Source organism: Lepidochelys kempii, chromosome 2, assembly GCF_965140285.1.
Source record: "Lepidochelys kempii isolate rLepKem1 chromosome 2, rLepKem1.hap1, whole genome shotgun sequence".
Taxonomy (NCBI): Eukaryota; Metazoa; Chordata; order Testudines; family Cheloniidae; genus Lepidochelys; species Lepidochelys kempii.
The window spans coordinates 134,881,762-134,899,320 of NC_136381.1; the positions used below are offsets into that span (position 1 = coordinate 134,881,762).

A 17,559-nucleotide genomic window follows, 5' to 3' on the forward strand; every position below is an offset into this window, starting at 1 on the left:
AAGTTTCTCTAAACGTAGATTGGATCCAATTCTCCATTGGCTTGCACCTTGGATCATCATTTACACCTACGCAAAGTGAGGGTAAAAACCCTCAGAACAGAATAGCCACATTTTATGCAAGTGTAAATAACTCCACAATGTGCCAGGCAATAGAAAATCAGTGCCTTTGTCACTGAACCATGCCTGTGGTCTTTCTTTATGAGTAACATTGAGGTCTGCTGAATTAGCAGGCTGCATTCTCTGCTAGTGCGAATAACAACACAGCTCCAGTAACAGAAACACTGAGCAGCCAGGACAAGATTCTTCAGCAACATTCTTAACAATTTAAGCATTTTTTTCTATTTTTATCTATTTAAATGTTCAAAGTTGTGGAAAAATATGGGGGCTAGGAGTCAAACAATTATTTAATGACATTAAATGTTGAGATTAAAGAAGTTAAAGCTTTATAACCATTAAAATACAAACTGTCAGCATCAGACGTCAAAATATAAAAAGTTAATAGTCTTAAATCAACTGTAATAAGTTCTCAAAACAGCATTTTCTTACTTTGCCTAATTGTAAATTGCTGTTATTATTGATGGAAATATTGTTTCATTATTGTGTGTGTACAGTAAAAGTGATGTCTACTGACATTTACCAATAAAAATCTAATCCTTCCAACCCCAATTACTCCAATGTTATATCTTAACATCAAAAGAGTTTCAATGGCATGTAATGGAGTAGAGAAACAGGCCCAGAAATTTTAACTATGTCTAAACACTATGGCAGCAGTAGTCAATATTTATGTATCTTTTGTCAACAAGTACTACATCATTGCAACACATTCCAAGTTCTAAGGAAAATATTGTATTTTGGAGTTTGAATATTTCAAATTATAACTCTTTTTGAAGTGATCACACTTCACAGAAGCTGCTAATAAAAGAATGCATGTTTCCTGGCCCCCACAAATGAAAATTACTTATTTCAACTTAAGTGACGTTACAACAGAGGAGTCCTGCATTTAATCACCAGGACTTCTCTTTCTGTTCCATGGTTCGGGAGCTCTGTGTAGGCAGTGAACTCAATTCTGAGTGGAGAAGTGTGCAAAAGTGGTTAAAATAATTTTATATAATCATTACACCTAAATAAGTAGTTAGAAAGGAACAGTTCTTATGTTTTGAGCTAAATATTTACATTTTTGAGTCCTGTCCAGTTACCAATCTGAAGAATATAGCATAACTGCCAACATATGAAAGAAACAGAGATATCTCGTCTGAAAATCAGTCATGCCCCTTCAAATAGGAATAGATTGGAGTAGGAGAGTTTTTTGAAGGGACAGAATGAAAAAAAGCAAAGGAGTACTTGTGGCACCTTAGAGACTAACCAATTTATTTGAGCATAAGCTTTCATGAGCTACAGCTCACTTCATCAGATGCATACTGTGGAAAATACAGAAGATGTTTTTATACACACAAACCATGAAAAAATGGGTGTTTATCACTACAAAAGGTTTTCTCTCTCCCCACCCCACTCTCCTGCTGGTAATAGCTTATCTAAAGTGATCACTCTCCTTACAATGTGTATGATAATCAAGGTGGGCCATTTCCAGCACAAATCCAGGGTTTAACAAGAACGTCTGAGGAATGGGGGGGGGGTCCCTCTATTCTTTTACGTAGAGACTGTCCAGTTTGACCAATGTACATGGCAGAGGGGCATTGATGGCACATGATGGTATATATCACATTGGTAGATGTGCAGGTGAACGAGCCTCTGATAGTGTGGCTGATGTTATTAGGCCCTGTGATGGCGTCCCCTGAATAGATATGTGGGCACAGTTGCAACGGGCTATGTTGCAAGGATAGGTTCCTGGGTTAGTGGTTCTGTTGTGTGGTATGTGGTTGCTGGTGAGTATTCGCTTCAGGTTGGGGGGCTGTCTGTAGGCAAGGACTGGCCTGTCTCCCAAGATTTGTGAGAGTGTTGGGTCATCCTTCAGGATAGATTGTAGATCCTTGATAATGTGTTGGAGGGGTTTTAATTGGGGGCTGAAGATGACGGCTAGTGGCGTTCTGTTCTTTTCTTTGTTAGGCCTGTCCTGTAGTAGGTGACTTCTAGGAACTCTTCTGGCTCTATCAATCTGTTTCTTCACTTCCGCAGGTGGGTATTGTAGTTGTAAGAATGCTTGATAGAGATCTTGTAGGTGTTTGTCTCTGTCTGAGGGGTTGGAGCAAATGTGGTTGTATCGCAGAGCTTGGCTGTAGACAATGGATCATGTGGTGTGGTGCGGAAGTGAAGAAACAGATTGATAGAGCCAGAAGAGTTCCCAGAAGTCACCTACTACAGGACAGGCCTAACAAAGAAAATAACAGACTGCCACTAGCCATCACCTTCAGGAGACAGGCCAGTCCTTGCCTACAGACAGCCCCCCAACCTGAAGCGAATACTCACCAGCAACCACATACCACACAACAGAACCACTAACCCAGGAACCTATCCTTGCAACAAAGCCCGTTGCCAACTGTGGCCACATATCTATTCAGGGGACGCCATCACAGGGCCTAATAACATCAGCCACACTATCAGAGGCTCGTTCACCTGCACAACTACCAATGTGATATATGCCATCATGTGCCAGCAATGCCCCTCTGCCATGTACATTGGCCAAACTGGACAGTCTCTACGTAAAAGAATAAATGGACACAAATCAGATGTCAAGAATTATAACATTCATAAGCCAGTCGGAGAACACTTCAATCTCTCTGGTCACACGATTACAGACATGAAAGTTGCGATATTACAACAGAAAAACTTCAAAACCAGACTCCAGAGAGAGACTGCTGAATTGGAATTCATTTGCAAATTGGATACAATTAACTTAGGCTTGAATAGAGACTGGGAATGGCTAAGTCATTATGCAAGGTAACCTATTTCCCCTACCCCACCCCCATTCCTCAGACGTTCTTGTTAAACCCTGGATTTGTGCTGGAAATGGTCCACCTTGATTATCATACACATTGTAAGGAGAGTGATCACTTTAGATAAGCTATTACCAGCAGGAGAGTGGGGTGGGGGGAGAGAAAACCCTTTGTAGTGATAAACACCCATTTTTTCATGGTTTGTGTGTATAAAAACATCTTCTGTATTTTCCACAGTATGCATCCGATGAAGTGAGCTGTAGCTCAAGAAAGCTTATGCTCAAATAAATTGGTTAGTCTCTAAGGTGCCACAAGTACTCCTTTTCTTTTTGCGAATACAGACTAACACAGCTGTTACTCTGAAACCAATGAAAAAAATGTAAATATTTAGCTCAAAACATAAGAACTGTCCCTTCATACACAACTGTGACAGAAAGCCTCAAAAATGTGAGGAAGAGAATTTAATCTTAGTGGCTAACTAAAGTAAATATATTGGGCCAAGTCTTACCATACATCAAATTCCCTTTTGTGCCACTCCAGCTCTCAAGGAATCAAGCCTTACTGAAGAGTTAGTCTTCAGACAAACTAATGATCACAGCTGGCCTGCAACAGGCTGACTAATTGGCTCCAGCACCTGATTGATTGGAAGGGTCAGCAGAAGCACTTCACTAGTTCCTCAACGCATTTGCCTGTTGCAATAGTGTCTGTCTGTTCCCAGCCTTGCCTTATTCCATGTAAACTGGTTCCGAGCCCCAGCTTTGGCTCTGATGCTTTGCTCTGGCATTGGACCTCTGACTTCTGTTCAATTACTAGGTATGACCACCCATAACCCAGTCACTGATACAAAAACTTCTCTGAAGTGGCAGCTGGGGTTTTGCCTTGCACACAAGAATCCTCAGATGGCATAAACTCAGCTGTACTTGTGGCACCTTAGGTCACGAAAGCTTATGCTCAAATAAATTGGTCAGTCTCTAAGGTGCCACAAGTACTCCTTTTCTTTTTGCGAATACAGACTAACATGGCTGTTACTCTGAAATCTGATAAACTCAGCTGTGTGCCTCCTGCTCTCAAGTTGCATTTATAAAATCAGTGAGAATTGAGTGCTCCTAAGGGACTGTCCACAAATCACTTAACACATCTTATGTGATTTTTTTTAAACTGACCCCACCTCCACCCCCAAGACACTGTAATACTGAAACAAACATGCAAAATTAAAAACCCATCCTCTGCCTAATGGGTTATATAATTCATGGACAGCCCCTAAGAATTTTACCCACTATGGTGTTATACATAATTTTGAAATATACTTATTTGCCCTTGTGCAGCTGAAGTTATAGACTTTTCAGCTAATACTCTTTAATGGTATAATCTATTACTTTAGGCCCCAATCCTGTGATGACTTAAATGCTTCACTTTAAGCATGCAAATTGTCCTATGAGCTCCAGGAGACTACTCACATTCTTGAAGTTAAGCACATGCATGATTCTTTGCAGGATAAGAGTTTTACTGGATTTATTTTAAAATAAATGTTAGTGTGTAGTTAAAATCTATTTTCAGTTTACAAAAATAAGTATATCACAACATAGGTAGAAACAAGAGCTACCTTATTTAAAAAAATATTTTTGCAAGTAGGACTTTGGGACACAAAGTCAAAAATGCAGAACAGATAGTTCAAGCCTTTTGAGGAATGAAAAAGAATTCCAGCAAAATTGACCCCATATATGTCAAATAATTATTTGTTTTGAGCTAGTGTTTAGAAGACCAGCTGAGACTAGGGCCCCCTAGTGCTCGGCACAGTACAAACATATAGTAAAAGACAGTCCCTGCTCTCCACTGTTTACAATCTAAATAGACCAAACAAAAAAAGAGTGGGAGGGTAAGTGGACACAGAAAGATGAAGTGACTTGCCCAAGGTCACAGAGTGGGTCAGCAGTAGAGAGGGAAACAGGTTCTCCTGACTCCCAGTCCAGTGCTCTGTGCTCCAGACCGTGGTGACTCTCATAAGAGTAAGCTGTCAAAGGCATTGTGAATATAACAAACCCCAGAAAGTTGGGTTGAAAAAATAGATATGTTAACTTATGGAAGCACAGTACCTCAAAAGTTACATGACCTTTTTTGAAAAAAGTTGATTAACTGACATGGTGAAGGGTTCCATCATTGGGTCAGTGGGGAACCTCTTGAAACATGCTGACCTGTTCTCTGGCAACAAAACAGGACTAAAGTCTGGTTTCCCTGGGCTATTTCCTACCACAGTCTGAGCGGGGGGTTCCATAGTCCAAGGCTCCTCTGTCTCCTCAGGGTATACTGTGGATGGTAGTCCTGTGAACTCCTCTCCAGGGTTGGTCTCCTCTGGGGGGCAGGGTGTTGCACAGCACAAGTTCAGCTCTGGAGTCCGGCAGCAGGCTAGAGATATCAGTCTCCTTTCCTAGCTCCCATTCAACTGAGCTGCAGGGCCCTCCCTTTATACCTCTTGCCCCGCCCAGTACTTCCAGTGAGGGAGGCGGTGCAGGTTTGGCTCTGCCCACCAGAGGGATGATAGTGGTCCCTCGCTCTCAAGTCCCGAGGGAGACCACTCCACCACACGACAACTATACTAAGGGGTATACTAATAACTGAACAAACAGCTAAGATAAGAATTTTTTTAAAGAAAAAAATAAACGGGGAAGAGATTGGGTAGTAAATTATGAAGTAACTAACTGAGTTCTAACTGGTACTCTAAAGTTAACACTAGACTAAAGATAAGCTCAGAGGCGCTGCCAAGTGTTCTGTCTCAAGCTGAAGGTGGTAGAGAAGGAAAGGAGGGGAGGGTGTTCGTCACACCACACTATGTAACCACATGAGGCAGCACGAGACAGGGACAGCGCATGTGTGACCCAACTAGGCATTGCTACTAAAAATCTCCAATTCAAGTGTTGGCGCACAGATTCACCTAATATAGAGCATCCGTAGGGACACTCCTCGAAGAACCTAGGTCTCTGGCATCCACACTGCAGTGTACACACCTGAGTCAAAGTTACCCTATCCCAGAGTGCCTAGTTTCCCCCTGCCCAGTGTCAACACTCTAACCCTACAAACATGTTGCACTGTGGCAAAACTCTACTGCCAACCCTGTTTCCTAACTGTGACGGTGCTATTGATAGGACTCAGGTGTGCATAAGGAGCACATGAGTACATAGACCACATAATTAGCTTCTTTGGTGGCTGTCTCAGTAGAATGACTGCAGTTTGAGAAGGCTTTATACTGAACTATCATCTAATCTGAGAAATGGGCTCTCCACCTCTAGACAGTCACATTGGCAGGAAAATGCCCCTGTGCACCTGTTTTGAGGTTAATTAGGACATCAGTCTAAAGCACTCTCAAACTGTTAAAATGAAACTTGACAATTTGTAATTATTAAAATGGTGTGTGCAAAGTAGGTGGGTTTTTATGGTTGGGTTTTATTTATTCTTCTCTGTTTTGAAGTTTGACATAGAAGAAGTTACTCACCTCGTGCAGTAACGATGGTTCTTCGAGATGTGTGTACCTGTGGGTGCTCCACTTTAGGTGTCGGTGCGTCCCTGCGCCGCAGATCGGAGATTTTCCATAGCAGTGTTCAGTCGGGGTGCACAAGCGCAGAAGTCGTCTTGCAGTGCTTTTTGTGACGCATGTAGTACACGCACGACCCAACCCTTCAGTTCCTTCTCAACCATCCTCGGCTGCAGACGGATCTCAGTGGCAGTGTTGCCTCTCCATTTTTTCTCTCTATAGAAAAAGTTAGATTAGTTGTAGTTTAGTAAATTTTGTTTAATTAGCTAGTTATCTAGTGTTCTTTAATAACATTCTTTTTTTAAAGTTAGATATTTTTTCCACCCTTTCCCCGTTGGGAAACTTTAACAGACACAATGTCCAGTTCGCCCAGGTTTAAATGATGTGACTCTTGCCATGAGGCAATGCCTATGTCAGACAACCATCCATCATGTGTCCATTTTCTGAGGGACGTGGGTCTCCCCCAAACATGTGCCCACTGCAGTAATCTTAAAGCCAGGGCAAGGCATGACAGAGATCTCTGCCTCAAGATGATTTTAATGGAAAAGTCCCTTCAGCCTCAGGGACCAAATTCAACATGAGCAGATGGTTCCCCAAACAAAACCTCTGCTAATGGGAGTGCTCAATCTTCCAAATCGTCCAGAAAGCGAGCCACAATCTCCCCAAATAGGGAGACTCAGAGAAAAAAAGAGGTCCCCAAAAAGGTTGCGCTCCTCGGTGCTGAGCTCAAGAAGAGTGAGCACCTTTGAGGCTCTGGGCACCTCCGGTACTGTCCCTCTGCAGACCTCAGCAGAGCCCCGCCACCCCGGAACAAAATCGAAATGCTTTTCTTCCACGGCACCGATCACCCTAGTGCGGAAGTCGGCACTGAGATCGTTGGAACAGATAATGCCACCCCCACTGGCACCGATTCAGTCATCGGCACTGACAGACAGACCGAAAAAGGCACAGACCATCTCAACAAAGGCACCACCTGCATCTACACCAGCGGAACTGCCGTCACAGAAACAGGTGACACCACAGCAGTTTCGACAGCACGAGGATATAGCGATCACCTCAGTGCCGCAATCACCCTTGCTCGGTACTGAGGGATCTCCAGGCCAAATAACTGAACAGTTATCTGCTTCTCCTGCTCCCCAGCCCATCTCCAAGTGATGAAGAGGAGGAAGTATAGGGGAGCCATTTCTCTTCCCACCACTCTTCACCAACGGACGAAGACCACCATGGGAAGCTGCTAGGACCAAATCTCGCCAATCTTGTGAGATGTAGCAATGGTACTAACAACCCTGGATGTGCCCACTGATGGCCTTCCCCACGCAGTGTCCCTGGGCGGTGTATAGGGCTCGATACACTAGGCCCTCGACCCCAGACCAAAGGGAAATTCGTTCTCCACCTTCTCCAAACAGGGAGACATCAGAAACACAGGGGGACAAGGGAGATGAGGAGGAAGAAGGTTCGGAACATACAGACACTTCTCTGGACCACAGCTCATCATCCTCCCCTGACAAGGCAGTCATTCCACTGTCTCCAAGCACAGTGGATGACCTGAAACAATTTCAGGAACTTTTAAAAGAGGTGCAAGAAAACCAGCACAAGCTACTGCACATCTTACAGATATCCACTACCTTCACAATCTCTCTACCAATCAATGATGCTCTAATGGAACCAGCAGAGAATATCTGGAAGACCCCTACCATCTACCAACAAATGAGCTGACAGAAAGTACTTCGTCCCAGCTAAGGGGATGGACTTTCTCTTCTCTCATCCACAACCCAATTCCCGAGTTGTGGAAGAGGCCAATCAACGTGGCAAACAACCTCAATTCCAGTCCACTCCACAAGACAAAGAACACAAACATTTAGACCTTCTTGGTAGAAAGGTATACTCATCAGTTACACTCCAATTCAGGGTAGCCAATTACTCCGCCCTTCTAGCCAAGTACAATTTCGATAACTACAGTAAGCTGCAAGAAGTCCTTGAGGTCTTACTGTAAGAAAAACGCCCTCAACTCAACGCTATCATGACGGAGGGGAAACTAATTGCCCATACAGCCCTATAGGCCTCAAAGGACGTAGCGGACGCTGCTGCAAGAACAATGGCCACAGCTGTCATAATGTACGGGCTTCGTGGTTGCAGTCATCCGGGATTCCAAAAGAGCTCCAACTCAAGGTGGAGGATCTACCTTTTGATCAAGAGAAACTTTTCTCCACAACGTTCTTCACTCAGTGAAGGCCACTCGGGCCACTCTATGCACTTTAGGCATATACACGCCACCAGACAAATGATGTTGGTATCAACCATGCCAAAAGGGCACAGACACCTCTTTCCATCGCCCACAACAACGGCGCTCTGACCAGAACAAAAATAAGCAATGCTCACAAAGACATAGGGCTCCCCAAACTCAGTCCTCGTCTTCGCAACCATCTACAACCAAACCCCAGTTTTGAAATCTTGGTTGAGGGCATGAACGACCTCCCCCACAATACAGCACTGTTAGATACTCCTACCCAACCTTATGGTCACTGCCTGTGCCCATTCTACCATGCCTGGGCAGCAACAGCAATGGACCAATGGGACTGGAGATTATAAAATCGGGTTACGCCATCCCTTTCCTCTCCCTTCCTCCTACCCTATTCCCTTCCCCATCCCTCTTCAGGGACCCCTCTCATAAGCACCTTTTACAACAGGGAGTGAACCATCTTCTATAACTGAGTGCGGTGGAACAAGTTCCAACTCAAAACAAAGGGAAGGGCTTTTACTCCCATTATTTTCTCACCAAAAAGAAAAACGGTGGATGGAGACCCATCTTCGACCTTTGGAAGCATAGGTGCCAACCTCTCCTGGCGCTGGTCGGTGCTCGCGCCCCCCTGCACCAGCACCGACTCAACCCTGCCCCACCCGCTCCCACCCCTGTCCGCCTCCATTCCAACCACTTCACCAAAGTCCCAGCCCCAACTCTGCCCCCTCCCTGCCCCTATTGGATTCCTTCCCCAAATCCTCGCCCCGGTCCTGCCTCTTCCCTGCTTCCTCCCCTGAGCGTGCCGCATTCCCGCTCCTCCCCACAGCTTGTTACACCACGAAACAGCTGTTTCGTGGCGGCAAGTGCTGGGAGGAGTAGCGGGGACATGGCATGCTCAGGGGAGGAAGCGAAGGTGAGCTGGGATGGGGGGGCGCGGAGTGGAGAGCTTGGCTGCTAGTGGGTGCAGAGCACCCACTAATTTTTCCCCATGGGTGCTCCAGCCCCAGAGCCCCCATGGAGTCGGCGCCTATGTTCGGAAGTTCAACAAATTTGTTATTCACAGATTCAAAATGGTCACACTGGCCACTATCATCTCAGTGCTGGACAAGGGGGACTGTTTTTCAGCCCTTGACATCCAAGATTCTTATTTTCATATTACCATATATCCAGCTCACAGACGATTTCTACAATTTATGGTGGGCTTCAATCACTATCAGTGAAGAGTACTCCTTTTTGGTCTTTCCACTGCCCCTTGAGTTTTTGGGGTGTGCAATGAAGGTGGTTTTGTATGGTTGTTTATTTTTAATTATTTTTGTCTGTTTGTTTTGAAATTTGACATAAAATGTAGGTTTCAAAGGAAAAACATACACCCCAGCCTGGCTGCTGCTGGCTCCAGAACGACGAAGTGCATCCCCAGCGCTTGGGGTACAGTGTGCTCCAGCACCCCAGGGATCTCTTATCCCTGCCTCTGCCGCACACCGGGAGGCAGGGATACAGGATTCTTCAGGAAGCTGTGGGGAAGCTTTGGGTCTGGCTACCACTCATTGCCCTCATATTGCACATTGCCTGGGTACCCCTGCACACGCAGCCCTAGGGAAGGCGGAGGGGAGGGACAGGAGCAAGGGACAGAGAGCAGAATGGGACCAAGCGGTTGTCCTGCAGGGAAGGGGAGTGACAGAGCTCCCAGCACAGCTTGGCTAGTGGAGAGATGACCCCCAATACCCTGGCAGCTGGGAGCTGCCTCCCTCTTATCAGCTTTGCTCCCTGCTCTGGGGAAACTCTGTACAGCAGTGAGGAAGAGCCAGAGCCACCACTATGGGAGGTTGCAGCAAAGTTTTGGGGTTGGCTCCCACTCACCGCCCTGACAGTGCATGCCCTGCACACAGGGAGGGGCGGGGAAGGGAAGGGAGAGCCTGAGGTATTGGGGGGAGGTCATCCCCCCCAACCGTGCTGAGCTGCCAACTTTGCTGCTCCCCCTTCCTGCAGGTCAGCTGCTTGGCTCCCATTCTGCTCTCTGTCATCCCGCCCCCATCCTCCCTGGGGCTACATGTGCAGGGTTGCCCAGGTAGCATGCATTAAAATCTAGCTGCGCTCTTGTGACCAGGAAGCAGCTCTTTGCAAAAAGCTTCTTCTGATCTGTCTCCACTGAAAACCCTGCAAGCTCTCTGATCAGTGGTTTGCAAGCACACTGTCAGCAGACAATGGGTTAATTCTGATCTGAGCTGCTGCCATTTGCAAAGGGAGGTGTGGCTTCCATTTGCAATAGAGTGCAATAGACTGCGCCACAGATTGTTGGCATAGAGAGGTCTAAGGAAGTTGCCCCAAGGAACTCTGGGATACATCTGGAGCACTTCCAAGACCAGAGACAAGCTGGGGTCACAGGCACACAGGAAAGCAATAGGGCTCTGCCCCTAGATGCCAGCTTAACATGGGCTCAGATCCTCCAGCCCTTTAGGGTCCTGGAATGCTAGGTTTGATCCCTAGGTTAACCCAACTGGTAGTGTAGACGCAAGGGGGATAGACTTACATTGCTGCGTACACATACCCAGAGCTCTTCTTCCAGCATCACAGCAAAATGCAAGGTTGAACAGATGGTTTAGCAAAAGTAGTTAACACATACTCAAAAATGGCCCGTTAACATCTCTGCAGTTAACTGGCCACCCTACCTCAAATGGTCCCTTACAACATGTGCTAACTACTTATGCTAAACAATCTGATCCACGTTGCATTTTTCTGTGACACTGGAAATACCCTTCCCAGACCTGAAAAAGAGCTCTGTGTGGCTTGAAAGCTTGTCTCTGTCACCAACAAAAATTGGTCCAATAACAAAATATTACCTCACCCACCTTGTTTCTCTAATACAAATTTATGAACATATGGAACTTTAGGAATGGAAAAATGTTAGCAGGCCCAACAATTTCAATTTTACTTTGAAAATCAGAAGGACGAGAATGGTTGGTAGAGATAGCAGAGTGCACCTTCTCAAGGTGAAATGTTTCTGCAGAGTGAATGAGGTTTTATCTGAGACTGACTGGGAACTGGTTCTCTGTGAACTTCCCTCCTCCATTATTTCCACCTGTTCTTTGATACCTATTCTGGGATAACAGAATGCATGAGTGTGCACAAAACAGTTACTAACCTTTCATAACTGTTGTTCTTAGAGATGTGTTGGATGTGTTCATTCCACTCTTGGCGTATGCACCTTGTGCATGGTCACTGGAAATTTTTTCCTTTGGTGGTACCCATCAGGACAGCTGAGATGCACTCTGCTACCAGGCACTGGTATAAAGGGCCCAGCTGATCCTGAGCCCTCTCAGTTCCTTCCTTCTGGATAACTCCAATGTAGACGGGTAGGAGGGTGGGTTGTGGAATGGACAGGTGCAACACATCTTGAAGAACAGCCGTTAATGAAAGGCTAGTAATACTTTTTTCTTCTTCGAGTGATTGCACATGTTAAGCCTTATTACTTCAGGTGCAACAGAAAGTCTAGTACATTTTGAATCAAGGCATCAGCAAGACTCCAGTTTGACAAGCCCAGACAGAGAATCACGTCCATTTTGACAGGCAGGCAACGCTGTTTGAAGTCTTTCTACTACTTAGTAAAACATAGAAAACTTGCTCTGAGCAAGCCTGCTCCCTAGAATTTAGCCATGGAGCTTCCAGGCCGTTAAATGAAGGGTCTGCAGGTTCACGTGGAGCAGCCAACCTTGGTCTTGGGAGATCAAAGCTGATGTAACTGGAGTGAGATTGGAGTTACCACTGAGAGGTCCAATTGAGTGGAGAACCAATGTTGGCAGAGTCACATTGGGGCTATTAATATAACCTGGGTGTGATCCCACTTGATCTTTAGTAGCACTCTGTGTAGTGTGGGATTGGGGGAAAAGTGCAGTAAAGCTTTTCTGTCCAAAGGGTAGTAGGAAGGCATCGGTGATGGAGCCTGGACTGTGGCCTTGCAGGGAGAAGAATTGATGAAATTTTCTTTTGGACATGTTTGCAAATAGATATACCCGGAGAGTCTCCCTCCCCCTCCTCCCCACTGGAAAATGCATTTAGCTACATCCAGACAGAGAGACACTCATGATGACTCAAAAATGACCTGCTCAGATGGTCTGACAGCTTGTTTTATGTCCCTGGCAGGTAAGAGGTCTCAAGGGTGATGGAATGTGTTTTGCAAAATTCCCACAAGTGAACCATTTCCTGGTTTTATCTCTTCACTGAGATAAAATATCGCTGCGTTATTGTCTGTGAAAACAAACAGCCTCCCCCCACTCCACCCCCGATATGACACCCTTAGCTCTCTGCTGTTGATGCAAAGTGTGTCCAGATAATGGCAGCTTGGTGAGTAAACTGAGACCAGCCAAATCTAGAGTGGCCTGAGGTGCAGCCTTGCATGTTGTACTACATATCTGCATACAACCTTCCTGGGTGCAATCCAGACCAGTGAGGGGTGCAATCCAGACCGTGACCTGCAACCTTAGGTGCCTCACAATGCTTTGTTCTTGTGGCTCCCATCTGGGCCACTCACAAACAGCATAACATCATACAGGTAACTGAGTCACAGGACCCAGTCCTGTGAGGTGTTTAGTGTGGTAATCATCTTGTAGAATTAGGTCCTTGTTAAAATTTTGGGAATTATTGCCTCAGTGTGCTATTTGTTGCTTATAACAATGAAGCAGATCAACTGCTATATTATTACTGTTTATATATTGTATTATCATAGAGCTTAGGAGTCCTAGTCATGGACTAGGACCCCATTGTTCTAGGCACTGAACAAAACACAAATCAAAAGGATAGTCAATGCCCTAAAGAGCAATCTGACACAAGAGAAAACGATGACTACAGACTGACAGGGGAGCACAAGAAAACAATAAGGCAATATTGGTCAATATGACAAGAAGTGATATCAGTGCACCAATAACCTAACCACTGACAACGTTACCACTGGCAAACAAGGGATCTGAAGTGTTGGATCATATTAAAGAAGTTCTGTATTAAAATCACAAATGAGTTTGATTCCCCATAGTTTAAATTCCAGGGTATTACTAATTAAGAGGTCTCTTGGTTTTTGGTACTGTTTCTCTCCCTCTATGTGTGAAACTTGTAAGCTGCTAATTGCGTTAGTACATTCTACGACAGAGGCTGTTCTCAAAGCAATTCACACAGAGAGAGACTCAAAGCAATACTCTAACAACAGAAACAGCACCCAGAAACTCCCCGCCCTTTTGTTGTATTAACAATTGTGATTAAAATAGAGATAGAGGATATATGCGGATGGATGCTTGGTGAGGATAATAACTGAATGATCAGGGAGGTGCCAGCCTAAGAATCCAGTGTCCATCGGCTGAAGAAGGCGTCAAGTGGAAATAACCAGAGGACCCCCCGGAGGGCAGACTGGAATCCACCCAACAGCCTCAAGAATGGGAGAACCAAAGAACAAGATAACATCTAGCAGCACGGAGCCATCAGGAATGTGCTATCTGCTGATTGATTCAGCAACAGCATGATGAAGCAATTCCCATAGACTGGCATAAGAAGAAACTCCTATAAAAATGGACTCTAGAAAGTGAGAACTTTGGGGTCTGATTCTGCAAACCAACTTCCAGGAGCATCAGATGAGCATCTGCCAAGGCCCTGCTCCCTCCTCATGTCCAGGCCACCTGGCCAGTGGCTTGGCATGAGCAACTCTAAGGCTGGTAACTATGATAACAACCTTGCAGAACCTGTGTGTGTATGAATGAATGTGTGAATAAATATGAGATTGAATGGAATGTCATAGCTATAACTAGCTGCTTACTATGATTCTTTCTGTATTCACAATAAATGTGGTATTTTGCCTTTTCCTCTTTAATAAGATCCTGCTGGTTTTTAATTTATTGGTATAACAGAAGGAAGGTAATGCTTTGAATGTTTAAGGGGAGCTCTTCCCAAGTGAGAGGGATAGCATGGGAGAAAGCAGAAAAATTTTTGTTTGAAAATATAACAAGTGGGTGATGGAGACAGGCATCATTGGCCAATTGGAAACAGGAATCAACATTTTGATCATGAATGAGAGATGATAGATAAGATGGGGATAGTCTGCAAAGGGCCTTGAAAGTGAAGACAAGCAATTTCTGTTTGATGCAATAGAGAAAGGGGAGCCAATGGAGGGATGAAAAGAGAGGGGTGATATGGTCACAGCAACAGGCTGGGGAAGTGAGCTTACATAGCAGCATTCTGAATGTGTATGATCAGGGCAAGAACATATTAGTCAATGCCAGAGAAAAGGAAGTTACAGTTACCAAGATGCAAGATGAAAGTTTTAACTGTGTGGATGGATAGAAAAGGCCATATCTTAAAGATGTTATGCAGAAAGAATCAGCAAAACATACACATAGCCTATATGTGGGAGCCTAAAGAGGGGTATGAGTCGAAGGGTTACAGGCCTGAGTGGCAGGCAGGGAGAAACAGGCCCAGTTTGATTTGGACAGAAGGAGACAGATCTATAGTAGAGAGGTAAATCTTTGAGTAATCAGTACAGAGATCAGTGTTGAAATTGTATTTGTGGATGAGATATCCAGAAGGAGACCAAGGGCAGAGTTCTGTGGAACCAGCATAGAAAGTTGGAAGTGGGATGAAGAGGATCCTGCAATGGACATGCTCAAGGAACAATTATAGGAGCTAGGAGGAAACCCAAGAGAGGACAGTAAAGGAAGCCAAGAGAGGTCCTGATTTCAAGAATAGCATGGTGTGACACTGCACCCCATATTCTTCATAGTTGTATGATTATGATGTATTTGTACAAGATATGTCTTGTCAAGTGTCTATGGAAAAGTTATGATTTGCTGAATATGATTATCCTAGTTGTATGCATGTATCATCACAGGGGTGAGCAAACTATGGCCCAGGCACCACATCCGGCCCTTCAGACATTTTAATCTGGCTCTCGAGCTCCCACCAGGGACCAGGGTCTGGGACTTGCCCTGCTCTGGCGCTCCAGTCAGGGAACAGGGTCGGGGGCTTGCCCCGCTCCGTGCATACCGTGGATCCGCCTGGCTCCTGGAAGCAGTGGCATGTCCCCCGTCCGGCTCCTACACGTAGGGGCAGCCAAGGGGCTCCATATGTTACCCCCGCCCCAAGTGCTGCCCCTAGGGGGACATGCCGCTGCTTCTGGGAGCTGCTTGAGGTAAGCACCCCCCAGAGTCTGCACCTCTGACCCCGTCTCACACCTCAACCCCCTGCCCCAGCCCCGATCCCCCTCCTGCCCTCCGAACCCCTTGGTCCCAGCCCAGAGCACCCTCCTGCACCCCCAAACCCTCATCCCCAGCCCCACCCCAGAGCCCACACCCTCAGCTGGAGCCCTCACACCCCTCCCCCCCAAGCTGCACCCTAGCCCCCTGCCCCAGCCCGGAGCCCCTTCCCACATGAGAACTCCTCATTTCTGGACTCACCACAGAGCCCACACCCCATACCAGAGCCCTCACCCCCTCCCAGACCCCAACCCTCAATTTCATGAACATTCATGGCCCACCATACAATTTCCATACCCAGATGTGGCCCTCGGACCACAAAGTTTGCCCACCCCGATGTATCATTTTTGTATCTGTTTGAAGCTTGAAATACAGATACCTAGTCAATATTCCTAATGTGCTTACTCTGGGAACACCCGCAGCTAGCCTTTCAGGTACAACAATGAAGAAGCCAAACAATGCTGATGGCCCACCAGCAAAGACAATGGACTATGGAAGAGTTTAACCTTCCTGTAAATGTTTCAGCAAGCTTGTAAGTAATGGCTGGTATTACTTAGCAAGGGCATGTGACCAGACCACATGACACTAAACTCCATTTTGGTATCTGTATTTTCCCACAACCTAGACTGGGAACTTAGCTTGGAACAAAGGGTTCCCACCATATGGTAAAGCTATATAAGGTGGGGTATGAAGCATCTAGGAGCCTCACTCCCCACACAAGGAAACTCCTGGAAATAGCAGAGAAACAAAGACTGAACTGGGGGAAGTGCTGGTCCCAGGCTAAAGGGATTTCTAGCCTATGTATGGAAACTCTGAGGACTGCTTGTGTAACGTTACACTCCATATTCTTTATGAAAATATGCTTATGATATTGATATGACATAACAGAAATATACTTTATGCAAGATGGCTCATGTAAGTGATCATTGAAAAGGTTATGATTTACTGAATGTGATTATCCAATCTGTATGCCTCTATCGTTTCTGTATCTGAAGTTAGAAATATTCACCATGTATCTGTATTTCAAATATGCTACATTGGGTGTCACCCACAACTAGTCCTTCAGATACAATAATGGAAAATCCAGACAGGGCTGATGGCCCATTAACAAAGACAATGGACTGTGAAAGAGTGTAGTCTTCTTGTGGATGCTCCAGACAACATAAAAGTAATGGCTGCCACAGCCCTGCAGAGACATGGGTCACCTGGTACTGGACCCATCCCTTGGAATGCTAGTGTTTTCCACTGGAAGACAAAGGGTTCCTACCCTACACAAAAGGTATATAAGGCAGGGGAGTGACATCATCAGGGTTCTCCTCAGCCTCCCCACTGAAAGAGACACTGAAAGACATCTGGAAGCAAGAACTGAATTGACGGGAGAAGGGTTGAACCCAGGCTGGGAGGGTGTTCAGTCTGTGAGTGGAAATACCTGAAGTCTCAAGCTGCAGGTCAGTGAAGCTGCCTTTCAAGACTTTCTGTAATCTACCTGTGACAATATTTAGGGTGAGAAATTACCTGTTTCTTCAGTGAATCAAGCATAGTTTGCATGTTTTGTTTTATTTGCTTAGTAATCGGATACCTTTATTTGCTTAATAATCTGCTTTGTTCTGTTTGCTCTCTTATACTCACTTAAAATCTACTCTTTCTAGTTATTAAAACTTGTTTTTTGTTTATCCA

General features: G+C 45.4%; 1 long non-coding RNA gene across 1 annotated transcript in view; it reads right to left on the reverse strand.

The window, feature by feature from the left end:
* LOC140907099 (uncharacterized) overlaps nucleotides 1-17,559 on the reverse strand; it is a 41,235-nt gene that overhangs the window by 19,354 nt on the left and 4,322 nt on the right. The window contains exon 2 of the long non-coding RNA XR_012157373.2: nucleotides 6,379-6,633. This is a non-coding gene — a long non-coding RNA (uncharacterized LOC140907099). The remainder of the gene's footprint in view (nucleotides 1-6,378; nucleotides 6,634-17,559) is intronic.